This window comes from Podarcis bocagei (genome assembly GCF_964188305.1).
Source record: "Podarcis bocagei genome assembly, chromosome: 14".
Taxonomy (NCBI): domain Eukaryota; kingdom Metazoa; phylum Chordata; class Lepidosauria; order Squamata; family Lacertidae; genus Podarcis; species Podarcis bocagei.
The window spans coordinates 35,166,163-35,193,658 of NC_138139.1; the positions used below are offsets into that span (position 1 = coordinate 35,166,163).

General features: G+C 42.6%; 1 protein-coding gene across 29 annotated transcripts in view; it reads right to left on the reverse strand.

Moving 5' to 3' along the window:
* RBFOX1 (RNA binding fox-1 homolog 1) overlaps window positions 1-27,496 on the reverse strand; it is a 1,500,640-nt gene that overhangs the window by 597,611 nt on the left and 875,533 nt on the right. The gene's annotated exons all lie outside the window — the stretch shown is intronic.

Sequence of the window (27,496 nt, forward strand, 5' to 3'; positions counted from 1 at the left end):
ACACCGTCTGGAGTCAACAACAGCTGCACAAGTGGCTCGAAGGAGAAGAAAGCAGCAGATGGAGAATGATGGCTCAGTGGAGGAGTGGACTCAAACACTATTAACTGGATTGTTGCAGTAGGTTTCATGGGGGGTTGCCGTTGAAGAGGACTTGGAAACTAAAATTGGTCCAAAGTGCTTCTGCGCCCACTCCAGGTTGCTCATGTTAGTTACGTGTTTAAAGCCCTAAATGACTCAGGTCAAAAATACCTGAATGACCTCCTCCCCTACTACAGCCCCTCTTTGGTGTAAAGATAAGCAGAGAATGCCTTTTTGGTTGTTCAACCACCTTCAGAAGCTCAGGGGGTGGCCCTAGAGAGAATGAAGCTCCCTCCCCACAGAGGTACATCTGGCACCTTCATTATACAGGTTCTGGTGAATGGCGGATGCACACATCTGGAGGACCAAAGTTTAGCCATATCCACCATGAAGTGTATTGATTAGAGCAGGTGTGGCTCTCCTGATGTTCTTAGATTAGAACTTCCATTACACTTGGGACACTGTTCATCCTGGCCGGGAGTTGGGAGTTCAACAATATATAGGGCAGGGCAGGTTCTTCATTCTTGCATTAGGGTTGCAGATTTAGATTGGGGAGACACCCCCCACCCCAAGCTCTTCTTGGATATCATCAACATATTGTCCAAATGATGGTGCCTATCTGAAAGCAGAAACACCACCAATGGAGAAAATGAGAACTCCTGAATATATTAATGAGCTGTTAATTCATGTGCCTGAGATTGTGGATTTTATTAGTGCCTGTAAATCTCATATGTATCGAAGTCCTGAGATTTCTGAAACTCTTGTAAATTAGCTCTCAGTACTAATGAAACAGTTGTTTAGGTTGTCAAAGGGACTGGATTGTGAAGGATTCTGGTGTTGAAATAATTACTGAACCAAATAATTAAACTATGCTGCAAAATTACTCTTATAGCAATATTTACAGTGTATTTTTCCCTCGCTCTCGCTCTCCCCCCATCTTTCAAAGAAACAAAGCAAAACCCTGAATTACGATGCTTATTACAGATGAAGCTGCACTCATAATAGTCTTAACCAACGATAAATTCATTGTTCTAAAGTTACAGAAAAGCTGGTTTCAAAGTAATTTGTTTTTGCTCTACAATCTATCTAAGCGTCTTCTGGTGCAGACTGTTATATGCATTCTGGAGATTTCAGAAATTTCATAGGTACAATGCTGAACTTCAAATAAGGAAGATTCAATGACATAGTGGTTCCCCACCCTCCCACCTCCCTTTAGTGCCAGGGCCATTATCTGCAACACTCTGTCTGACCTCAGCAACCAGTGCAGAGAGAAATTGTAAGCAAAGACCTAATGAATGGGAAACACCTGTTTCATACAACCTGAATTCAATAAAGATTTTTTTAAAAAAATTCTGTCTCATCTCAAAAATGCCTCCTTAATTCCATGCAGAGGAGGGACTGAGGGGGAAAACCCTCCCCCTAAAAGCACAAAAAGAGACAAAGGGTGTAGCCAAATAAATTCTACTGAGAATAGACCCATTGAAATGAGTGAATCTAGGGTAGTCATGCCCATCAACTGCAATGGATCTAGGACTAGTGTTGGGTACAAACCAAGGGCACAAAAGGTGCAGACATGCTCCTACCATCAGCTGCACCATCAGCAAGCAGAAAGGCACCTACAAGTGAAACAAATGCTCACTCACTCACAGGCAGAAGCTCCTTGCATCCTTGCATCTCTCCACTTTGCAGATAGAAAGGAGGGTGGGTATTGTATCTTGGCATATAGTGAAATTTCATCATTTTTGAAAGGGGTCGTGTTCAGTGCAGGAGAGGCTGTGCCCGTGCAAAGAGGTACTGAACAGGAAGAACCAATAGTCTATTGTGTATCTCTTTTTTGAGGGGAGGGGGTATTTACTGAAACCTTCCATGGGCACCTTAGAAGATACCAGTGGGCCCACAGGTGCCTGTGGGCCTCACATTGGTGAGCCCTGTCCTGACGCATATCATTATCTGAAGCTGGTGAAGGAGCGCACATGACAATATTGTAATAGGGCAGAGGCACCAACACCTCAAAAAGGAAAAGGAAATATATCAACAAGGGGATAGCTTTTGGGTCAGCATCCACATGTTTATACACAACAAAAAGTGCTCTGAGGGCTACCTATCTAGCACTGGGTTGGTTTTGTTGTTTGTTTAAATACACTTAATCAAAGCATAAAGCTTTGTGCACAGGGCAAGGCTACTTGATGGTTTAATTAACACATCTAGCATCCTCTCTTAATAATAACTGAAGGCATCATGTGGCTAAACTTTGGATATCCACAGTGGATAAAGACAGAGAAAAACCCCTCAGCTCTTAGTGTGTAATAAAGTGTGTGTGTGTGTGTGTGTGTGTGTGTGTGTGTGTGTGTGTGTGTAGAGCGTAACAAAATGGAGATTTGTGTCTGATTCTGAAGCCTGGAGACTCTCAGAGACATGGAAATGGAATTGCCACCTGTCTTCTGTACTGAGCTTGGAGAGCTTATGATGCAGTGGTGGTCCTGCCTCCCCTCTTCTCCCAAGCTCCCACCAGCCTGAGTGTGATGTGAGTCAACAAGGTACAGGGTTAATGGAAAGGGGGGGGGGGTTAAGAAAGGGGGGTTGGAGAAAGAGAGAGACATCAAGAAAGAGAGAGTGAGAGAGGAGAGGAGATGGCTCTACAAATGTTCTAGATGAAAATATAGCAGCCAGAGTCATTCTGGGGGGAAGCCCCAAAAGATGGCAACTGAATAAAATAAGGTCAAAAAGGTAAGGTGGAGCATTTACAGCAACTATTCACACACTGAGTCATAATTTAAATACAGGAGCATTTTATTGCTTTGCACCGTGGTTATACTGCATATGTTCTTTTTGCTGTTTATATGACTGGTTAAAAACATACAATTGCATGATTTAGACTAGGTCCTTTGGAAAGAAGTCTTTAAAACTTAACTGCAGCGCTCAGGAAGTGGATAATACATGGCATATCCTGTTTGTTTGTTTGTGTGTGTGCACTATGTACGTCACACACAAGCTGTATATACAAAAGGAGAGTGCATATATTTCAATATCTGAATGTATAAAATATGAGTGTATATACCTATGTCTGCATTATTCATAGACATGACTTTTAATCTTTGTCAGAAATGCTACTGTAAATCCTGGAGTGTGAAAGGAGACACAAATTATGTTAATAGCAAAGCTTTGTGATCACATTTTGTTTTCCTTGCCTGAAAAATCTTATCTTTCTGTTTCATTGTTTGCTTGTTTGTTGTTGCTGCTGTTGTTGTTATGTCTCAGTTTTCAGTATCTATGTCCCTAGAAATTAATGTTTTCCCCCTGCTATTTTGCTGATCATTCCAACAAAAAGATGGAGATATTTTGAAAGCATACAGTTCCTTCTTCCTTTTTTCTGCAGAGAGCGTATTTTTCCCCCCTTGGGAAACCCTAATGAGAACATACGGGCTTAAACCTGAACTGGAAAGCTTCATGATTTCCCACAAATTAATCACACCACCACATCGAGGCAATTACAGCGATTGAGCTAATCATATCTACACCTTGCATGAAATTAGCTGGCAGGAGACCTTAAGCTTGCAGGGAGCTAGACAGAAAGAGGTTAACTTTGCAGAAATCATCTCCCTCCAAAACCTTTGATGCTAAGAACCACACTGATTTTCAAGGAGAAACAGAACCTGAAAACTTTAAAAGGCTGTACAGGTAACAAGAAAATGGGGGTGGCGGCCTTAAGTTTTCATTGTTGCCATTTTCCCCAACTCTCCATAACTTTGCAAGTCCGAAATGTGTGATGGGGATATTTGTAAGGGTGATAGATTAAAATGCCCCCCCTTTTGCATGTGTGTGTTGATATTTAATGTCAAAAACGGAGGAAGCACATCAAAGTGTGTGTGTGACATGTTCATTAGATCAGCTTTTGACAGGCTGCTAAACGGTAGTTCAGAATGAAGAGCAAAGAGAGAGAGAGAGAGAGAGAGAGAGAGAGAGAGAGAGAGAGAGAGAGAAGACCTTCCCGTCATTAATTACCCAAACATGCACAGCATTGAGCTGAAGACTGGGAATGGGAAGCAAAGTGCTGACTCCACAGGATTTACACGCCAGCGACTCCACTGCCTCTCCCAATTTGCAGGAGAATAGGAAATCATGAACAATTGATATGCCCTGTTAGCTCCTATCATGGGGAGGTAACTCTCCCATAGCCTAAGGGGTACCTGATACACTTTAACACTGAAAAATAAAAGGTAATGTGCTTGGCAAAGATGGGGAGGGAGACCGTGTGGAGGCAGAGAGAAGAGAGCAGGGAGGGAAGGGACCTAACCTGGGAGTCTTGAAGCAGGTTTGAATTGTAGCACATGAGACAGAGGTAGAAAGTGAGCAGGGAGAGCACAAGAAAGGGTGCCAAGATACTAATTTTGCAATTTTGGTTGTGTCCAATGAGTCAGGCATTTGTGAAACTAACCATGTAAATGGGGAAATGGCTTAACTCCTCTCTGCAGCTTAATGCCTTATTCCCCGCTTCCCTCCCACCCTGTCCCAATAACCTCTTCTTTTTTTTGAGGGGGGTGGGTGGGAAGGATCTGCTGGGTTCCTTTGTTCCCCTGCATAATGCAGTTACTTTCCCTAGCTTAATCCTCTAGAGAAAACTAATCAAGAATGGATAAAGCTTTCCCTCTTCATGGAAGAGTTCCCCCCACCCCGCTGCCCCATTTGTTCTATTTTGTGAACAAGACTGGCAGTGCCAGCAAAGCTTGTAGAGCTAAATGTTTCAAGATTGTTCCAAGCAAATTGAGCTAGCAGGTAAATGCTGTGTGCGGCAGTGGCTGCTGCTGGTATTTGCGGTTAACAGACTCCAGCTCTTTTGCATGTGCATTCTGATGCTTTGGGTGTTTCATGTTCAAGCAGTACAGCTGCAGGTTTCACTGGGGGTGTTGTAAACAGCTCCCCAAATCTACAAGCAAAAACACCAAGGGAAATGCAGTTTCGCAAGGACGTAGGAAGTTGCCTGATACTGTGTTGGATTGGCCTATCTAAGCTCAGTAACATCTGCACTGAGCAGGAGCTCAGTTCTCCAAGGTTTTAAGCAGGGAGTCTCTCCCAGCCCTACCTTAAGATGCTGGTAACTGTACCAGGACTTTCTGCATTCAGAGCAGATGCTCTTGTCACTGAGCTATAGTCCTTTACAACATCAAATCAGACCACTGATCCATCTGCCTCAGTATATTACAGCCGCAACAGAATGGTCCTGTTTCCCGCTTTACTGAGGACATATGAAGGCATCCTCTGTTTGAAGCAAAGTCCAGCCCGAATCAGGATTAATGAGTTACATTCCAACAAAACCAGGGAAAGAAATTGCTGGTGTCTGGTCCAGAATGGAAATCAATCCAGCAGATACAGTCAGTACTCAGTCTTGTTGTTTTCAGTTAAAAAACAATACATATCAATGCGTCAATACCGTTTGCACTGTGTCCTTCTGCATCAAAATGAGTGGTGAGGAATAATTTAATGATAATATAATTAATCACAAAATTTGCCATGGCAGGCAGAGAAACAAAGTACATAGCGTTTTTTTCTGCCAGAAGCTGAACTTGCAGTGTAAGGGAAACAGTGTTGCATGTGATGGACACAGGTTGGAATGGAAATTGATGTGCTCATTGGAGCCAATTGGTGTGAAAGGAGATGATTGACTTCTAGGGCCACTGGAGAAGGCATGCAGGAAGAACACCAAGAAGTTGTTCAGTATGCTCCAAAGCTCAGCATTTAGGAACATGAAAAACACAAGGGGCTTTGGTTTCAAGAGAAAGGTGTGCGAGTTCTGTTATGCACAATGGAAGTTCAAGGGAAATACAACTTTACTCACTCTGAAAGATGGTATTAGAACACTCCAAATCATTTGACCATGTACATATGTGCACAGGAAATGGTGGATCTAGTTGAAAGGCAACACATTGCATTTGTTGTGATAATCCCTAATTATTACTATTGTATGATTATAAAATTATTGTATAATAATGGAAGGAGCCACGGCTGTCAGGGGTGTGGTTGTGACCATGACTATCATGAAGGGACCCTGAACTTTTGAAATTTCTACTACATTACTGGTGACAACCCAGCACACACCAGGTTCATAAACAATAAAAGAAGAAGAAAATAATCATAACACTAAACACAATTATAGCTAATAATCTCACCTCCTAAAAATACGGAAAGGCTAATTAAGTTAGCAAGCTACAAAATAGGTCAGCCTTATTTTCTGAAGCTTGTGACAATATTACCATTCATGAAATTTTATTTCACGGGTTATCTGCTCAGAGAGCTTCAACTGGTTTCTCTATCCATGTTTCATAAGGGCAAAGATCATTTCAATTTCTGTGTTATAGCAGAACTATCTTATTTATCTCTTCATTTCTCATATGGTACCACATATTTCCTTCCTTCATATCCAGTGAATTTCTCCCTTACAGTGCAATTTTCCAGATCCCAACTTCCTTCAAAATGCCCCTTGATATATTTTTTTGGGGGGTGGGTCTCCTTGTCCTCTTTATCTGAATTATGTCTGCAGATCTCAGATGGCACAAGCGCTTCTCTGGCTTCTCTATGGACTGCACAGAGAGAGAAATCAACCCTAACAGAATTCATACTAGGAACTCATTTTCCTCAGTGTGGATCTCTGACCTAAAGGAAGGGGTGCACAAAGAGGGGGGAGATGACAATTGCACATGGCACAGGATTAAGCAAGTGGATGGTTCCATCAATTTGGGGAGGGAAATCACTTGCATATTGTTTCAGATGACCTGGATAGGCTGCAGTTAGGTGTCTTTTATAAATTAATAAACAAATACATAAAGTAATGAGCCAGGGAATATTTTCATGTTGCTCTGAAATGCGTTTGACTGATTTATAGGGCTAAGAAGCATATTCAGAAAAGAACACAGTGTCTAGTCCAGCACATTGTTCTCACAGTGACTAACCATATGCCTATGGGAAGCTTGCAAACAAGCCATGAGTGCAACAGCACTCTTCCCATTTCTGGTATTTAGATGCATAATGCTTCCAGCAGTGGGGGTAGGACATAGTCATGGTGGCTCATAGCCACTGATGACAAGAAACCAGACATTCTTTATAGTCACACCTATTTAGGAATGACTCAAGGGAAGGATTTGCAGTGCAATCTGATTGCATATGTGTGTGTGTGTGTGTGTGTGTGTGTGTGTGTGAGAGAGAGAGAGAGAGAGAGAGAGAGAGAGAGAGAGAGAGAGAGAGAAATACACTGGTGGTTCTCCTGCCTTATCCAAATATCCCTGGCTGACTTTAGCTGGCAAGGCAGAAGTAAGGGCAGGGGAAAACTGCATTAGTGCTGGGCTGAAAGCTGCTCCCCAATTATGTAGGGCCATCCAATCCTTTGCAAATCAGAGAGCAGTTTTCCGCATCTTTTGCAGGTGGAGAGCAAAGTTTAAGAAAGTTTTAGAGAGGGGGCTTACTCATTCACCTTACTTTAATGTATAATGTCACATGGTACTGTGAGAGTTCTGTGTAGTAGCAAGCTGTATTCTAACTCTGTCTACTCAGATGTCCTATTGATTTTAATGAACTTACGAGAAGACTGAAGGATCCGGCCAGTGGCCCACCTAGTCCAACATCCTGGTCTCACAGTGCCCAAGGAGATGTCTATGGGAAGCTCAAAAGCAACACCTGGCCACAAAAGCAATCTTCCTTCCTGTGTTTTCCAGCAACTGGCATTCAAAGCCATACTGCATTTAACAGCAGAGACCTACTCCCAGGTAAGTGATGTCAAGATTGCGGCCTAGGTTTGTGTTCAACTCTATCCAGGTCAGGCCATCTCCCCACCTCCCAGACATGGGAACCTAGGACACATAACACCTCTGTCTTCTCAGGATTTAGCTTCCATTTATTGGCCTGCATCCAACCCATCACTGCCTCCAAGCATTGGCTGAACACCTCAACTGCCTCTCCTGATTAAGATGGAACAGAGAGATAGAGTTGGGTGTCATCTGAATATGGATGACACTTCACTCCAAACCTCCTGATGACAGCTCCCAGAGGCTTCACACAGATGTTAAATAGCATGGGGGACAAGATGGAAGTCTGTGGGACACCACAGGACAACTCTCATGGTGCTGAACAAAAGCCTCTCATGTCTGCTTTCTGGAGGTAATAGAGGAACCAATGAAGTACCATACCCCCAGTCCACACCTCCCTCAGATGCCTCAGAAGAATACTGTGATCAACAGTATGAAAAGCCACCAAGAGATCAAGGAGAATGAGCAGGGTTGTACTCATCAATAAGGGTGATGAAGGCAGTTTCAGTGCTGTGAACAAGCCTAAAACTATTATTTTATATTTCTGTGCAAGGTTTCTTTTTGAATAATGGTCATTGACCTTGATATAGAGATCGATAGATTGAAAGATTGGTGTATTTCCCCCCTGTGGTCTAGCTTTCTTTTCGCCTGCACCCTTCCTGAAATTACTGGAAGTTCCTCCTTCTCTTAACTTGAACAAAAGTGATCCCTGCCACCACTATGGGCACAGATTGGAGGCATGGATTCTTATTATTTCTTTAGAAAGTAAACCCATGCTGATTATTCCTTCTTTCCCAAAGGAAGTTGCCAGTGCTAATGAGTGTGTTAGAATGAAATTCCAGAACACTGCCAACCTGGAGCATTTAACGAATCAGTGCCATTTAAATATTTCTGTAATTCTCAGAATAGGAATGAATGTGGATATAATTGTATTTAATAAGTAAAATGATAATCTGAATAATTTACTACAGAAAAGTAATTACGAACATTCACTTGTAAAAAGATAGAAAAGGAAAAAGTTTCCCCCTCTTCCCCCATATTCAAAATTGCTCAGAATAGATTACATGCTTTAGTAATCTAAGAAATCATAAAATGATTACAATTAAGGGATTGGTTAATAATATATACTGTGTTTAGTAACTTTATGGGGCACTGAATTCATTTCCATTTTAATTGTGAAAATGATACACTGGAGTAGCGTCTGCCAAATTACTCATTTGGATGCTTAGAAAAGTGAGGCAGCCTCAGTCTCTCAATTATGACCTGTAACGATGCCCATATTTTTATGGCAGAAAATTAGGAAACTATTGAATTATATTTACAGTTGCAGTAAAATGTAATGTGATTGTTTTGAGTCTGTTTCCTCCCACATTCTCTCCTAACGTTGTCAGTAACAACTATGACTTTGTTAATGTGTCACAGTTCAAATAATTAATGGAGTCCACAGGGATCATGCCTTTGCCGCTCATGTGAAGAAAAAAAATTGTGATGGTATTTAAGTGTACAGTTTTCTCCTGCTATTTTCACAGGTGAATCGTGGGGAACAGAAGCCCTCATGCACATAAAGGATGGTGACATGTCTTATGTTGTTTGCTACTATGTCGCACCACACCCACAGATGTGAGTGAAATGTCAGTGTGACATGGCCGTATATCAGTCGAAAAGCTACAGTTCCATAATGCAACAGGCAATGCAGTATAAAAGGAACATGAGATACTTAGAAAGTTGAGGTACTTTTAATCTGTTTTAGTATGTTTACCTATGTATGTTTAAAGTAGGGTTGTAATTTTGTCTTGATTTTACAGCTTTCTCTTTTGCAAACTGCTTAGAGTTTTTTGTTTCCAACCAAGCTGTGTATAAATTTTATGAAATAAACTGGGGCAGAAGTGCTAGCATTATAACTAGGTAAACTAACGCAATATTCTCAATGGCTGAATGTACATAGAGTGGTCCCAGACACCTTGAAGTATGCCATCATGAATTCACTCCTTCACAGGCCCTGCATGAACCAGTTCAACTGTTGAGCTCCGAATTCCTGAAATATTGTAATTATTCAACCTGCAGTAGACTGTCTTTACCCTTAAGAAAAAATAGCATCTTATTTTCTTATGTTACTAACTTACTGCTTCTCTCCTAGTTCCCCCATCCAATTTCTGCTGGGATATACTCCCACACAATAGGTTGTCTTCAAAGTAGCACTAAGTATAATGAAACATCAAAACAAGGATTTCAGTTTGCTTAGTAGGACTTGCCCCCCTCACCTCCTACTGTGTCCCCTCCTCCCCATATTTTCTGGAGGTTCCTCCCAGAAGCTCCAGAACAAATTTGAGAAGGGTGGTGGAAAGGTGAAAGTCAAATTGCACTAGTGACAGTTCTTGCACTGATTGGACACAGTAGTAGAATACTGTTTGTGAGTGTGTTCATTCTGCAGTCATACTGATAAAGTTTGGTTTTGGAATCAGACCCAGACATGCATCCAAAACCATTTGTTCCTTCATCAAAGACTAACTATGGTATGATCTAGGCTGTACGGCTTCTTTGCTCAGGTGTCTTCAAAAACAGTAGTGGTGGGAACTGAATTGCTTTGAAGAAAACAAAGCAACAGACTGACACAAACATGTGTGCGCATACATGCATGCACACACACACACACACAAACATAAATGCCACACACAAGTTTAGAAAACTTTCACAAGTCCTGTGCTGCTTGTGTGTTGCCAAGTAATTATTTCCAGTTCCACCATTAACCCCATTGACTCCATCAAGGCAGAATGGCTGAAATTGCACTTCTCAAACACTTTGGTACTTGAAACGTTGACAGACTCAATAAACCCCCTGAAATGTAACATGCTGCTGCTGTCTACAGAACAGCTGTGGGCGCAAATAGCTTCCTTTTAATATGGTCAGAAAGGCCAAGTGAAATTTTAATCAGACAGACAAGGCAGCTCTCTGAGAATACTAAAATGCCAAATCTTCTCAGTTATTGTAAATGGGGGGGGGCTTTCTTAGATCTGTAAACCACTTCTGTTAGCTATCAATTGACCATATTTTCAAGATCCCCCTACCACCACCCCACCTTAAGTTTGTTTTAATTAACACTAAAGCGTTCAAATGTACAATCTGAGGGAGCCAATTTTCTACTACCTAAAGAGGGATATAGACTGTTACTTTCCCACCTAGTCCTTGAGCCTAATCAGGTCTGAAATTGATGGCAATTTGGTTTGGTAGGATGTCCCCCCCCCCCCCAACCACATTCATCTGCCCCACATCTGATGCCATATGTGATATCAGTTTTGAGGCAGGTAAGGGAGTGGCTATGAAGACACAGTTAAGGAGCTAAAAGCAAACTCCAAATTGTTTATTTGTAAGCAGGACTCACTGACAGGGCCAATCAGCTGATTAGAGCTGTCAGTAAGTTCCTTTTTGTTAATCTGCATTGGTTCTGGTTCCACCTATTATTGGTCTCCCTGCCTTCAGCCCTACCAGTCCCTATGGCCACTAGTCATCACAGCTACAGCCCTTTCCCAGTGGTTGAAGAGGACAAAATACTTTATTGTTATTCTGAGGGGGAGGATTGGCAAATCTGTCATTTTTTGTTTCTTTCAGTTTCTCATCAGCTTTTTACTGCGAATTTATCCTAATATACACAAGTTTGTATGCATTTTCCCTAATTTATATACATTTTTGCAGAACAAAAATGCATTTGTTTATGTTGTCTTCACTAAAACATGCATCTTCTATGCACACTTTACCCTAGTGTGTTTTTGTACACATTAATCGGCTGTAGGAATTGCATTGCAAAATTTGGAGATGTGTGAATGTTAAAGGTTTGATGTGTACTCAATCGATTTTTCTCTCTCATCCATAATGGTGAATAACATGGTCTCCAGAAGCTTGTAAAGATTCCAAGAATGGGACCACTGTCAATAGCATTTGCTTAGTTCTACACATTAATTTTAAAAAGACTGCAAGAAGAGCTGATGGCATTTTAAATAACTCCCACAGCACAAACAGAACACTCGGGCTTCTTGACATATAAGGTTTACAAAATGGTCTTACAAACCACTTTGGACAGCCATTGTAGAATGGCTCACAGAATGTACCTTTCACCATGAGCATGGAGACCTGTTAAAGTCCTGTTTAAATGTCATTTTAAAACTCTTCTAAAAGGTATGGTACTGCTGTGATATTTTAATTCTCAAAGGAAAACAAGGCATTCCAGAAAGGTGTCTCTCTGTTATATGTTCACCTGGGCTCATTATTTAAGGTAGTAATTACCATATGGGGTGGGGGGGGGTGGGAAAAGCAAACAAATTTAACACTTAAGGGTTGCAGCAAGCACATTGGGCCCACCACCCTTGGAGGAGGGGTCCTGTCGTATTTCTGAGGGTCCCATGGCTCTAGGATTGTCTAATTCTCTGTGATCTATGTGATGGTTGTGACTGGAACATTCATTCATTCATTCCTAAACAAGAGACACAAGGCAACGACCAGCTCTCTGAGAATGAGAGTACCCATTATGACTCATCCTGCTGTGACGTTACCATCGTCCCAAGGCCAGAGCCAGGGTTGTGTATATTGAGCCCCTAATTAAACCCAGCCTCTTGGCTTCTTATTTCTTCTTACAGTTCCATACTTTGCAACTTTTTGTGGGGGGGGGAGGGGAGAAATACACATTTTGGTGCAATGTGTATCAAATTACCAATGTTGGACAGTGCTTTAATGTAAAAAAATTATTGATCAACGTACCATGGGTGTTAGCACAAATTGGCTGCCACAAGCAGAAGAACACAGATGTGTTGGCGCTTCTCCATGTGCCTCCTCCACATGAGGTCTGGGAGGTGGAAACAAGAAACTGGGTCTTTTCTTCAGTGGCTCCCTGTTTCTGGAACACTCGCCTCAGGCATGTTCGTCTGGCATCTTCATTATATATATTTTAGGTGCTAGGCGAAAACATTAAACTGGGCCTTGGGCTGATTAATATTCTGCAGCCTTTCAAAATGTGTTTGTGGGATTGAGGGGGGGATTGTTCTGCTATTCTGCTTGTTTATGCATTTATTTTTATCTTGTGAACTGCCCTGAGAGAACTATTGATGAAGGGTGGTATATAAATCTAATAAAAATACATACATACATACATACATACATACATACATACATACATACATACATACTCTGTACTGCTGAGTATTGTCACACACACAAAAGTCTTGGGTTTAGTCATAGAATGATAGAATCATAGAATGATAGAATCATAGAATGATAGAATGATAGAATCATAGAGTTGGAAGAGACCACAAGGGCCATCGAGTCCAACCCCCTGCCAAGCAGGAAACACCATCAGAGCACTCCTGACATATGGTTGTCAAGCCTCTGCTTAAAGACCTCCAAAGTAGGAGACTCCACCACACTCCTTGGCAGCAAATTCCACTGTCGAACAGCTCTTACTGTCAGGAAGTTCTTCCTAATGTTCAGGTGGAATCTTCTTTCTTGTAGTTTGGATCCATTGCTCCGTGTCCGCTTCTCTGGAGCAGCAGAAAACAACCTTTCTCCCTCCTCTATGTGACATTCTTTTATATATTTGAACATGGCTATCATATCACCCCTTAACCTCCTCTTCTCCAGGCTAAACATGCCCAGCTCCCTTAGCTGTTCCTCATAAGGCATCGTTTCCAGGTCTTTGACCATTTTGGTTGCCCTCCTCTGGACACGTTCCAGTTTGTCAGTGTCCTTCTTGAATTGTGGTGCCCAGAACTGGACACAGTACTCCAGGTGAGGTCTGACCAGAGCAGAATACAGTGGCACTATTACTTCCCTTGATCTAGATGCTATACTCCTATTGATGCAGCCCAGAATTGCATTGGCTTTTTTAGCTGCCGCGTCACACTGTTGGCTCATGTCAAGTTTGTGGTCAACCAAGACTCCTAGATCCTTTTCACATGTACTGCTCTCAAGCCAGGTGTCACCCATCTTGTATTTGTGCCTCTCATTTTTTTTGCCCAAGTGCAATACTTTACATTTCTCCCTGTTAAAATTCATCTTGTTTGTTTTTGCCCAGTTCTCTAATCTGTCAAGGTCGTTTTGAAGTGTGATCCTGTCCTCTGGGGTGTTAGCCACCTCTCCCAGTTTGGTGTCATCTGCAAATTTGATCAGGATGCCCTTGAGTCCATCCTCCAAGTCGTTGATAAAGATGCTGAATAAGACCGGGCCCAAGACAGAACCCTGTGGCACCCCACTAGTCACTCTTCTCCAGGATGAAGAGGAACCATTGATGAGCACCCTTTGGGTTCGGTCAGTCAGCCAGTTACAAATCCACTGAGTGGTAGCATAGTCAAGACCGCATTTTACCAGCTTCTTTACAAGAATATCATGGGGCACCTTGTCAAATGCCTTGCTGAAATCAAGGTAGGCTACATCCACTGTGTTCCCTTCATCTACACAAAAGTTTTGGGTTTAGTCATAGAATATAGTCATAGTCTTGCCCCATAGAATATAGTCATAGTCATATATATAGTCATAGTCAATGAGCAAACATAAGCTAAAATAAAATAGAGTAAAAGGAGACTGTTAGAGAAAAAGGTAAGAGTTATACAGTGGTACCTCGGGTTACATACGCTTCAGGTTACATACGTTTCAGGATACAGACTCTGCTAACCCAGAAATATTACCTCAGGTTAAGAACTTTGCTTCAGGATGAGAACAGAAATCGTGCAGCGGCGGTGCAGCAGCAGCAGGAGGCCCCATTAGCTAAAGTGGTGCTTCAGGTTAAGAAGAGTTTCAGGTTAAGAACGAATTAAGTACTTAACCCGAGGTACCACTGTAGCTCAGTGGTAGAACATGAGCTTTACATGCAGAACATTCCTAATTCGGTCCCCAGCAACTCCAAGTTGGGCTGAGGGTGACCTCCTGCCTGAAACACTAGAGAACTGCTGCCAGTCAGTGTAGACAGCACTGAGCCAGATGGACCAATGATCTGACTCACTTATCAGCTTCTTATGACCATTGAACTTCAGTGCTTATTGTCAGGAGAGTGATAAGTGTGTTCTAGGTCAAACACGTTTCCTCCATTGGGGTAATGAAGGTTTCCTCAACAGGCCTGATCAGAGCTCTGAAGGAATCAAAGATGTCCTCTAAAACATAGCTCAGAGCTCTGTATGCAACGCTGTGTTTCCAAGGAAGACGAAATCAATATGGAGAGTGCTCTTTGAAGGTAGAAACTTTGAAAACCTCTGGCCTAGAGTTTCAAGAGGAGCTGCTGTGCTGTGCCAATTTTCAGAGTCGCCAGTGCTGAGCCAGACAGATATCAACAGTCAACTTCAGCATCTGGCAATTTGCATCCCCCTGTGTCTCATGTCCTGATTTGGGAACCAAACGTGTGATTTATTAGCTCTAAAGACTGGTGTCTCAGAGACGGCAATCAATGCAGAGGTGGCGATGGGCAGCAAGAGAGAGAGAACCTGCAGGAGAGAGACCCCTGCAGCTGCATGGCGGCACGGCTGCTAGAATGATTAAAAGTAACTAATCACTCTAGGAAGTTGGAGGAACATTTGGACAGGAGCTAACAACATATGGTACAAGATCTGGGCCTGCCCCGGGGCAAGAAATGTTCAGTCCCTCCAGCTTTTTCTCCAGAGGGTTTGGAGTTTTAATTATACGGTATTTTCAAAACACTTTGCAGATTAATCACCACCACCACACCTGAGAATGGTAAATATTGTTAGCTCAATTTTTGCAGTGGGAGGTGCAAAAGGCATAAAAGCATACGGCAAAGTTACTCTCCCTGTTGCTGTGTAGCAAAACAGTGGCCAGGTCAAGATTATAAGATTTCAATGGTAGCATGTTCATTTTAAAGTTGCATTCACATCAAATATTTTTATTCAAGGTTGGGTTGTCGTTAGGGTGAGATGATTTCTGCAAGCATTATAATCACTTTCTAAAGGTAACCCACCAACCCGTTTGCCTTTTAGGTATTAATGCAAACTCTACCCCAGTATATGCATTTGTGTACACATTACTGAGCTAGAGAACTGAATTGCAAAATTCAGACAAGTGCAAATTTCACAGCATGTGTTTCGGTTTGCATATTGTTTTGGAAAATACTAAATGGGTAAATTCACATTTTGATGCAAACTGAACTAAATTCCTCCCCATCCCTAATTCAGAGTCAAGCTGCCTCCAGCTGTAGAGGTAGTATAGTAAGGATGGCTAGAAGCTAGTAATGTTTCTTCCAGTATGAGCTTATCTGATCCCAGAAGTTGTCATCACATGCCCTCCTCTGAGTGTTCACTCTGTCAGAGGTACAGAGAGCAGCAACATGGGAGAGAGCCTTTTTCATAGTGGTCTCCCACTTGCAGAATGCTCTCCCCAGGGTGGCCGTCACCAATGCTATCAGCTTTTACATCCCAGGCAAATGTTTCCAGGCATTGTTGTCCATTTCTTTCTGTTGCTGGTTTTATCTGCTGATTGGTTGCTTTATGGTGATCTTGCTGATATTGTGCAAAGTGGTTACTAAAATATATATTTCGCAATTATGTGTGATCACGGTAGGGGTTTTTTATCTACTGCGCTTTGACTGTACATTGCATTTTGCATCCGTCTTGTACTTTTGATATAAGCTCCCTTGATATATGATAAATCAAGAACATCAGCATGCTCACAAAATTCTTCTGGGATTCTCAGCTTTCAGATGTGAATGTCAGTATTCCAAACATTTGGACATTTGCTGCATTCGAACAGGCATTGCTGTGCAACATACTCATTTTTACTAGGGGCTCTTTTTAATGCAGGAAGTTATACAATATTTCTGCCCTATATTCTTCCACCACCACTTGCTGCCTTCAGCATTGCCCTTTTGCTTTGTATTTCTTTCCCAAGCTTTCCAACATGGATGTGACTCTGCAAAACTCAGGCAATTTTGTTGGCATTCGTATGTGCAGAATTCAGTGCAGAATTTCTGGCACGCTCCCCAGACCATGACCTCTCACAGCACATTAATATTTTAGTGCATTACAAAGAAAATTAATTCCAGGAGTTATCTTGTGAAACGCACATATTTACATATCATTGTGATAAATCTTGTTATTTGTAGAACTGCTTGGGGTCAGGCAGAAATATTCCTGAAAGGAGGATGGGATGCATATATCTTAAAATATCAGTTATAAATGTTGTGTGCTGTGATATATCAAACACACCCCTTTTTAATTTTAAGAATACCACTGTCATCATTTGTTTCACAATACAACATTTGTCCAAGGGCATTGTTTGAAGGCACATTTGAATTCAGAAAATTTATACACCTCTTGATTTAAAAGGAAACAAACCCTCAAATTGTCTTACAAACAATAAAACAAGAAACTTGTCAATAAGAAGAATTAATAACCATCAAATGAGAATTTAAGAAAGCTAAAGCAACAATAAATTAAAAACAGATTAAAATTCACATCGACATTCAAAATTTGTCTAAACAGAATTGTTTTTAGGAGGTGCCAAAAAGAGTACAGTGAAGGTGTCCACTTGATGTCAATAAGCAGGGAGTTCCAAAGGATAGGGGCTCTCCAATAAAAGATCAAGTTCTTAGAAATGTAGAATGAGTACCATGTGGCACCCATAACAGTATCAAAGTGGTGGAGCAGGCATTTAATGTTATAGGGTGACTGCATAGGTCAACTGGTCCCACGTTATTAAGGGCTTTATATACTGATAATAACATATTGAACCTGGCCTGGTAGCAAATCAGCAATGAGTACAGATCTCTGGTGTCACTTTTTGTACAGTCCCGTGGGAGCCGTTCTGTACGACTTCTGCGACACACATCCAATGGAGCTGTGTGCATGCGTAAGCAGAGTTCAGCAGAAAGCCAGACTGTTTAGGAATGTGGCATCACGAATTACTTTATTATTTATAGCAAATTAAAGCAAAATAACATGGCTAGTGTGAACAGCATCTTACACACATGTCGTCTCTGTCGAAGAGAAAAAGAACAAAGAGCGGAAGTTCTCCAGTCTGAGTTCCGTTCCCACACATACAGCAATAAGGAATGTAAACAGTGGATCACATGATCCAGCAACAGGAGAATGAAATACTAACAGTCGCAGACTGGGTGGACGCAGAGGAAAGGTGGGAGGAACCACTTGAAAACCAAGCGAAGACAATGAATGCCAGAAAGAGAAGAGGCAGAAGCTGAAGCAGGAGAGGAGGGAAGCTAAGAGGTGTTCTCAAATAGATTTCACAGGTGCAGCTTTATGGAGTGTGTCAGTATTAACCATAGAATTGCAGAGTTCAGTCATCTAGTTCTACACAACTCCCTGCAATTCAGGAATCTTTTGCCCAACATGGGGCTCAAACCTACAACCCTGAGGTTAGGTATCTCATGCTCTACAGACTGAGCCATTAGACCACTAGCTAACTTACTGCTGAGAGAGAAAGAAACAGCAAGTTTTCCTCCCACAAGCCTTTGACTGCTTGTCCAGTGCTCCCCGATACAATATTTATGGAACACAGATATATATAATTTAAAGGAGGCTCAATCTCAACTTCTTGTCATAGAATTTTGCTCTGTTTTAGACTTTGAGTTCCTTTGAAAAATTATTATTTCAGGACAGTAGTGGAGGAGGCAGGCTTAATTCTGCCATCCATACATTGCAGACGTGCCCTGGAAATGGAGAAGTTTCAGATAGAAGCCAGTTCTTAGCAAAGTTAGTAACACAGAATCCATAGGATTAAAAGTCACCAGATCAGAAGTTTAAGGTTGGTACAAGTAGGAAACCGCTTCAACTGGCTTGTCTGCAAGTGTCCTTTCCTCAACAAGGATAGCTTCACTATAGTGAATAAGTTTTTGGTAACTATATTAATTCATTTTACACCCACCCACATCCTACTACCCTTTTGTCATGGAACTCAAGAAGGCATAAATGTAGCTCCCGTATGGAAAAGGAAGGTACCTTTTATCATCTGTGGTGGGAATGTAAGAAAGTGAAATGCTTCTGGGAAATGATTTACAATGAGATGAAAAAGATGTTGAAATATACATTTGTAAAAAAACCCCAAAAAAACAGAAGCATTTCTACTTGGTATCGCAGGTACTGATATTAATAGACAAGATAAAAAAAATGTTCTTATATGCGACAACTGCAGCAAAAGTATTACTGGCACAGAAATGGAAGCAAAAAGAATTACCGACAAAAGAGGAATGGCAGATGAAATTAATGGACTATGCAGAATTGGATAAGATGACAGGGAGAATTCGAAACCAGTGAGACCAGAAATTCTTGAAAGATTGGAGTAAATATGTGAGTTATTTGAAAGACAATTGTAATCAACTGACTACGCTTGTATGACTACAAGAAGTTTTGTAAGGAGAACTATATGAAATATTACAGAAAAGAGTTATGATAATGGATTTTAAGTTATTGACTATTAAAAGTAATAGGATAACAAATGTAAGATTAAGAGAGGAGGTTTGAAAATCATTAGATGTGGTTGATGAAAGTGAAACCAGGTGAACAATGCTGCCCCACTCACAGTGCCCCACTGAGATCTATGACAAGAAATGAGGCCCTGTGATACAAGCTCCATATTTTGATGAGTGCACACAAAACACTTGTAGGTGCTTTTTGTGTGTCACCCCAACTTTTTAAAAAACCTGAAATGATTACCACCATTTTGTTGTTGTTGTTGTTTTAAGTCTGCAAATAGACAAATAAAAATACACTAAATATTTCACAAACTACCAGGTAAATTGGCAATTGGTGCCAGCACCCCAACCTTAGGGACACTAATACATCTAAATCAAGGTTAGAGAAACACAATTAACCAGGGTAAGACGAAAACACCCTCGGCTACTAACCACAATGGCTATGTTCTGCCTCCACAGTTGGAGGCTTTATATACTACTTCTGCTAGAAACCACAGCAGGAAAAAAATGCTCTTGTGCTTTAGTTCTTCTTTACAGGTTTTCCACAGGCATCTGGTAGGTCACTGTGAGAACAGGATGGCAGACTAGAGAGGCCATTGGCCTTAAAGGCTCCATGTTTCATTGCAGGCAAACCACTACTGTTCTTTGGCACAGTCTTCCCCCCCCCCCCCTTGCAGATGCAAGTAATTGTGTCCCCTTCCACCAGAGCCATCTTTCCTATTAAGTAGCACCCTGGTGAAATCATACACTCCCAATAAACTTATTTTCTAATTCAGGGCACTCTGGAATCATATAATGAATAATTCTGTCTCCAGTTCTCCCTGTAATGACATATGAGTAATGTTTGTAATTGTACCTTTCCAGATGAATACGGCAGAGCTGCCTATCAAAAAAAATGAAACAAAACATAAATATCTTGTAAACTTCTGTTTTCTGGCATTTGTTTGTGTTGCTATCTGCTGTTGTGTGTTTCCTTGGAAAGGCAGAAAGATGATAAGATAGATAGATAGATAGATAGATGATAGATAGATAGATAGATAGATAGATAGATAGATGATAGATAGATAGATAGATGATAGATAGATAGATAGATAGATAGATAGATATAGATAGTCATACTTGGTTGTTTAGGCAGGGGTGGGTTGTTGTTTTTGTCTGTCTGTCTGTCTGTCTGTCTGTCTGTCTGTTGCAGCCCAAGGCCCACATTCACCTGTAGGCAGCCTTCCAAGGGCTGCATGTCATTTGCTGGGCAGAGCCAGATGCAAACATGGGTGGAACAATGGATAGGACTCTTACATTTGATTGGTAGCTTATATTGCAGTCATGCAAAACTCAGAGGTTTGTGAACACACAACCACATATAACTTCATCTTCCACCCAAAGAAGCAAAAGGGCCTGCCTGGTGTGCACTATTCTGTCAAGTGAAACCTTGATGTCTGCCTCAAAGTCCTGCACTAATGGTGCCCTTACATATTAAAAGAAGTGCATGGCTATTAGAAGGCTTAAGCAGATGGCCTGCCTTCCTGAAAGTTTCCAAAGACTGGATACAATGATGGAATTGAGCAATACATGTATTCCAGTTAACTAAATTCCCAGCACCCTGTTTGTTTTAGCATTATGCAAATTAAACCGAATGATCTATCCACAGAAGCATGTCATGAAATAAACATCACTGCACTTCTTAGACATCTAATCGATTGCATTGGATTTCACTTACAGGTTCGAAATCGAATTCCTTTCATCAAGCCTGGCTCATTGGAAAAAAGTCTGCCCCCCCCCCATTTTAGAATAGTTCATTGTGTGTTGTTTGCAAACCTCCATTCTATTATCAAATCCACAGAAAGAGCTACCAGTGTCCTTTTCATCACCACAACAGCCAGTAAATCTTAACAGTATATGCAAACTTTAGCACAAACACACAACTGCCCTCGAAGTATGAGAAAGTTCTTGGATTAGCATCCACTATTTAAAGCAGTGGTTTTTAATCCATTATTGACTTTTTGTATATAGATTTTAGGAAATTACATTTACATTTCATATTGTTCTTACTGTTGTTTCTATAAAAGCAGTGGTGCAGAACTTCCAGCCTATGGGCCAAATCAGGCCCATCAGGGGGTGTAATTTACCCTACAAGGCGAATGCTCACCAACTACACCCAACTGCCCCACACCTGACCATACACCGTAAAGCTACAAAAGAACCATCAGGAGCCTTGAAGTGCACTTCTGGTTGTTTATTACTATGCAGAGCTTGTGCGTGGTATTAAACAAAAAAGGTGACAGATACAGGATGCACTGGGATCAGTTTCATTGATTAGTTCACTTCACAATAAAAATAAACTAGTTATATTTTAGATTTTAAGTCTTCAAAAATTAAATTCATAAGTAGCAGGCTTCTATATGCCTGAGGTAAAATGGGAAGGTGCTGGGTCTCCCGCCACCACCAGCTGAAGCTTCATTTATAGGGGTTATGTGGTGAGAGCTTTCAGTGAGATCCCATCAAACTTTTGTGACCTCTCACTGGCAGCCATGGCTTCTCCTTGCTTCTCCAGCGGCAGAAGCAGAGGTAGGCAGAGAGACCATGTGGGCCTTGCCCCATGGGATTCCGCCGCCCAAGGCAGCCACCTCAGTCTGCCTCAGCTGGCCCTGGCTATATGAAAGTTTTAACACATTTTGATGGTCACTTTCATTGTTCACGAAAATCCTGGCACATTTGACATAAGTAGTTGGGCAGAAAACATACAGTGGAGTGTGGGGTTTTTTCTGAATTAACAAAAATAAAATCCATTTTGTGGCTAAAGATGTCTCCTTCAAATACTAAAACTGACAGTTGTAGAAAAACAAATCTACATGTTTGTTCCCATTTTTTTGTCACACTGGTAAAAAAAGCATTTATTTGTAGCTTTTTTTATCCATCTCCACTGCACATCCACTTAACACTAATTTTGCAATCTTAAGATACATGGAATCTCAACTGCATTTCAACCTAAACATTAGTAAGTACTTCAACAGTAGAGTTGCAAAGGTAGTCTAGCCTTCAGAGAAAACTGGAAAGGGAACATAATTCATTGTGAATGCCTACTTTCACACTTAAGATTTAAACAGAATGAATAACACTGACAGGAAGCAACCAGGTCCCCCCACTTCTCCAGATATTGAAGCCATCAAATCAAGCCTTAAAACTCCAGAGATCTCAAACAGGAGTCCCCAAATGCAGTCAGTACCTACTGAAATTGGGAGTTGCAATCAGCATCATCCAGTTGTTCAGGGAGATTCATTTTGTAGCAATAGTTTAAACTCAAGCTAAGTTGCATCCAAAGGAAAGAAAGAATTGGAAATACACTTTGAGTGCACCCACTGTTTTTTTCCTTTGAAGCTGAATCATGGTGATGTAAGGTGATTGACAGCTGGACAACCTTGTTTGGGTATACAAGAACTCAGGAAATGGTCTGACAGCTGGAAACTTCTCCTTATCTCTGATTTAAAGACTGATGCTATAGAAATACTGGAAAAGTCTGAACGCCTAGCACAGGGTTCCAAATTCCTGGGCATCTACAATTTGAATAATGAAAGGTTTCCATAAACATAAAAACACAATGGAAGGCTTCCATATTTACTCGTTTTGAGTCAAGGACGGGTATACAACAGTTGTTCTCTGACACCTATCATCCCTGACCATTGGCCATGCTTGCTGGGGGTGATGGGGCCTGAAGTTTCCCATCTTTGCTTTATATTAAAGAAACCAGATCTCAGAAACTGGTAAACAGATCACAGAATCACAGAATCAGATCATGTTTCCCATTTCCCCTCCACGAACTGTCTAAGAGGAGTTTTCTAAAAGAATTAAGCAAAAATAATGATAGTGTTACTTACTGCCCAATACTGAAGGTGATTTAAGAAACTGATTTATCCTGCCTCATATGGTTAGATTATGAACATCGAAATGGGATCTAAATTTGATCAAAATTGATTTACAATGCAACTCATTTTACAGCACTTATATCATGAATTTGTATCTCATAAATACATCTTGCTATAGCAAAATGGACTCTTGTTTGGAAGCTTGTTTGTTTCCAAGTTAATAAAGATTGGAAAGTCTTCACCAAAATTCAGTTTCATTTATGTAAGTGGCCCATAAATCAGTTCATTAACATTTTCTGCATATTGCATCTATTAAAGCAAGCAAGAAGCAGTAGTTTCAGAAACTGCAAACTGATGTGGAAATGCAAAGAGCTGAACTTAAGCCAAAGCAGACATCTTCACCCATCCCTAAACTTTTGTACTACCTTTTTTCTCTTTGAAGGATGAATATAATAAGTTGTCAGGGAACTGCCATCGGAGGGACAGGTGGTGGAAGGGCTCATGGAGGTTGGGAGAGACCCAGCAGCTGAAGCAGGAACCAGCAGGGGGAGAGGTGGGTCTCTGAGGGAAGGCGAGCAGGAGGGAGGAAACAGGGACACTTCCAGCGAGAACAGTGGGGAGGTTTCTGAACCTCCCATAGGGAGACCCACTCCTCGCCGGAAACTGTCATGCCGTGAGTCCAGAAGACATGTTTCCGTTAAGGAGCTTTTATGTTGGAAGCGATTCCGAAAGCAGCCACTGTCGGAATCTACCAGTGACTAGAGGAGCCATGTCTGAGGGGCTCCGTCACAGACAGAGGTTTGTGGACTTGAACAAACTCTGAGGGATTACGATTTTAGGCACAAGCAGCTCATCATCCCATCACAGCATTCTGACAGTCTTTGAAAGCAGCTTGTGCAGGAGAAGGCATCATGAGCAACCCAGCCGGAACCGGAGAAGCAGGAGCGGGAGCGAGTCCAAGCCTGGAAGAAAGGTACCGGGTGTTGGAGGTCCAGCTAGCGCTGCAGACGGCGAGGCTTGAGGAGAGGAGGGCTCAGGATGCAGACAAAAAGGGGAAAGCCACCCAGCTCTCCAGAAAGGTACCAGGATTGGTGCAGAGGTTTGGGGGGGAGCCCAAGGACTATCATGCCTTTCGGACAGAGATGCAATATGCCCTCAATCTGCAGTTTGATGAATTCCCTGACGAGGAATCGCGAGTGGCTTTCGTGATTGGGCATCTTGAAAAGGGGGCGAGAGACTGGGTTAGACCCCTGATGGCAGTGAATAGTGACGTCCTAAAGTACACGATGAAGTTCTTTCGCGCCTTGGATCTGATGTTTTCCAGCGATATTGAGCAGGGAGTGGTGCGCAGACAGTTAATGGCTTGCAAACAGGGGAGCCGATCTGTCTGTGAGTACTGGACTGAGTTCACTATGTTGGTTCACAGATTGGGGTGGGACTTATCGGCGGAACCCATTCAAATGCTATTTGAAGAAGGGCTTGCTTCGGGTGTGAAAGACGAACTTTCCCGGGCCCCCAGGGCGGATTCTATGGACCAGCTGACCAAATCTGTGCTGACCATAGGAGCGCGCCAGGAGGCGAGAGCCTTGGAGAGGCGGGAAGGGAAGGGGGAACGTTGGAAGGAGTTCCGCATTCCAGACATTCCAGAGCCAACTTTCCCGCCGGCAGAGCCGATGGAAATCGGAACAGCGCGCGCAGTTTCAAAGCCCAGTGAGGGGGGAAAGAAGGAGGGAAAAGGCGCCCGGAAATGCTATCTCTGCCAACAGCCAGGTCACTTTGCCAGAGTCTGCCCCCAGAGGAAGGAATGGCAAGGGATGGTGGGAGCTGTTGAGGGAAGAGAGGAAAAAGTACCGGAGCAAGTAAAAGCCAACGCCTGGCTGCCACCGTCGGGGCACAGCAGCCAGGCCAAAGAGCAGTGAAAGTGCCCACGCCAGAACCTCCTAAACCCGCCCTAGTGATAGAAGTGTCGCTAGAGCTGCCAAACGGGCACCCTCTAAAGATGAAGGCGCTGTTGGACTCAGGCAGCTCCTGCAATTTCATGAGCAAAGAGTTTGCAGCTGAACACTAGATACAGACTATCCCTTTAAGCAACCCCCTGCAGGTGACCACAATAGATGGCAGGGAGTTGTTGGGAGGGGAAGTCAGCTTGCAGACCGTCCCAATGATAATGAAGGTGGCAAGGCACACCGAACTGATAGCGTTTAATGTGGCCACCTTGGGAGGAGCTCCCATTATTTTGGGGATGAGCTGGCTGGCGTTACATGATCCGCTGGTGGGCTGGCATCAGAGAGTGGTTTCCTTTGGGTCAGCACATTGCTTAGAACACTGCAAAGAGGGAAAGGGTTCGGCAGGGCCCCAAGCCACCCTAGCAGGGACTGAAGTAACGGAGAAAGTGAAGGTACCACAACAATACGCAGATCTCCGCGACGTCTTCAGCGAAAGGGAAGCTGACCAACTACCCCTGCATAGACCCTTTGACTGTCAAATCAATTTACTCCCTGGGGCACAGCTCCCAGTAGGCAGGTTGTATGCCATGTCAGACAGGGAGATGTTGGAACTAAGGGAGTTCATTGACAAAAATCTGAAGAGGGGTTTTATCCGAGAGTCCAGAGCGGTGGGAGGCAGCCCAGTGTTTTTTGTGGATAAAAAAAACACGGACAAGCCGAGGCTGGTGTGTGACTTCAGGGCATTGAACGCAGTGTCAGAACCAGTGGCCTTCCCTATGCCCAGGATTGACGACATTTTGACAAGGGTGCGGAAGGGAAAGATTTTTACAAAGCTGGACCTAAGGGGGGCGTACAACCTGATACGATCTCTGCTGCAGGTACCTAACTGCGTCCCCAACTCCGTACTTCTGTTGGAAGCTGGTGAATGCCCAATTTCAGCTAGAGCGTGGTGGGCTGCCCTAAGACATTGGCTCAGGATTTCAGTGTTTAATCTAGGGAAGGGTCTGTACCAACATTTGACCAATGAGGAATTTGTCAGCAAATGGCAGAAAACCATGGCTAAAAAAGCCACCTCTATTGGTCTGTCTCCCCCCCAACTGTATTACCTGGGCTATGAAGGCGCCCAAAAGGTTTTAAAGCAAAGATTATGGGACAATGCACACAGTGACCTGAGATCTCGGTCACACGCAGTCTGTAGTCCACTGGCAGCAGGAGTTCAATATGGGTATGTCTTTGAGTTAACATCTTACATCAAAAACCTGACAGTACCTAACTATCGAAGGCTTTTCACCAAAGCCAGACTGAATGTCTTCCCCTCTGCAGTGCTGGATGGTAGGTTGAGAGGAGTTCCCTACCAGGACAGACTTTGCTCGTGTGCCCAAGACATCGATTCCATAGGTCATATTTTGTTACATTGTGCGAAGTATGAGCAGGCCAGGGCTGAACTGATCCTACCCTTGCTGGTGCCTTTCCCGGGAAAGTCAGAGTCTCACTATGTCAGGTTTCTACTGGAAGACCGGACAAAAGCTAGAACGTTGGCAGTGGCAAAGTTTTTATCGGTGGTTGCAAGAACAAATGAGCCCTATATTCCAAACAAAGTGCTTGAGTAATCTGGAGGTAGGCTGTATGAACTCTGTATTGATCTGTAATGTTTTGTTGGTCTCTGGACCGTAATAAAGATTGTGTATATATGAATAAGGAAGGGGGATGAATGGAAAACCACCATGTTCACCCCATTGGGAGCATTTGAGTATCTCGTTATGCCCTTCGGTCTACAGGCAGGCTCAGCATGTTTTCAAGCGTTCATGAACCACGTCCTGGGCCCTTTGCTTTACAAGAATTGCGTAGCCTTCTTAGACGATGTGTTGGTGTATTCTGAGAATGAGGAGCAGCATGTGAGAGACATCAGAGAAGTGTTGGGCAAACTGCAAGCAAACCAACTGTGGGTGAAACTGGAGAAGTGTCAGTTTCATACCAAGGAGGTGGAATTCCTGGGGTATCGCCTGTCAGACAAGGGATTGGCCATGGATCCCGGCAAGGTCCAGGCGGTGCTGGAATGGAAAACACCCAAAACAAAGAAGGATGTGCAGAGGTTCCTAGGGTTTGGGAACTTCTATCGTAAGTTCATCCGAAACTTTGCCCACCTGACGGTGCCCATAACGGACTGTCTCAGCAGTAAGAAGAAATTTGTTTGGACTGAGGAGGCGGAGCGAGCATTTGAGGAACTAAAAAGGGCCTTCGCCTCTGAAGAACAGCTCCTGCATGTGGATTTACAAAAACCGATGAGAGTGGAAACGGATGCATCAGACAGAGCGATCGGGGCGGTGCTTCTGCAGCCAGGGAAGGAGGAGTCAGAGTGGAGACCGTGTGCCTTTTTTTCGCGAAAGCTGAACAAATCCGAGAGGA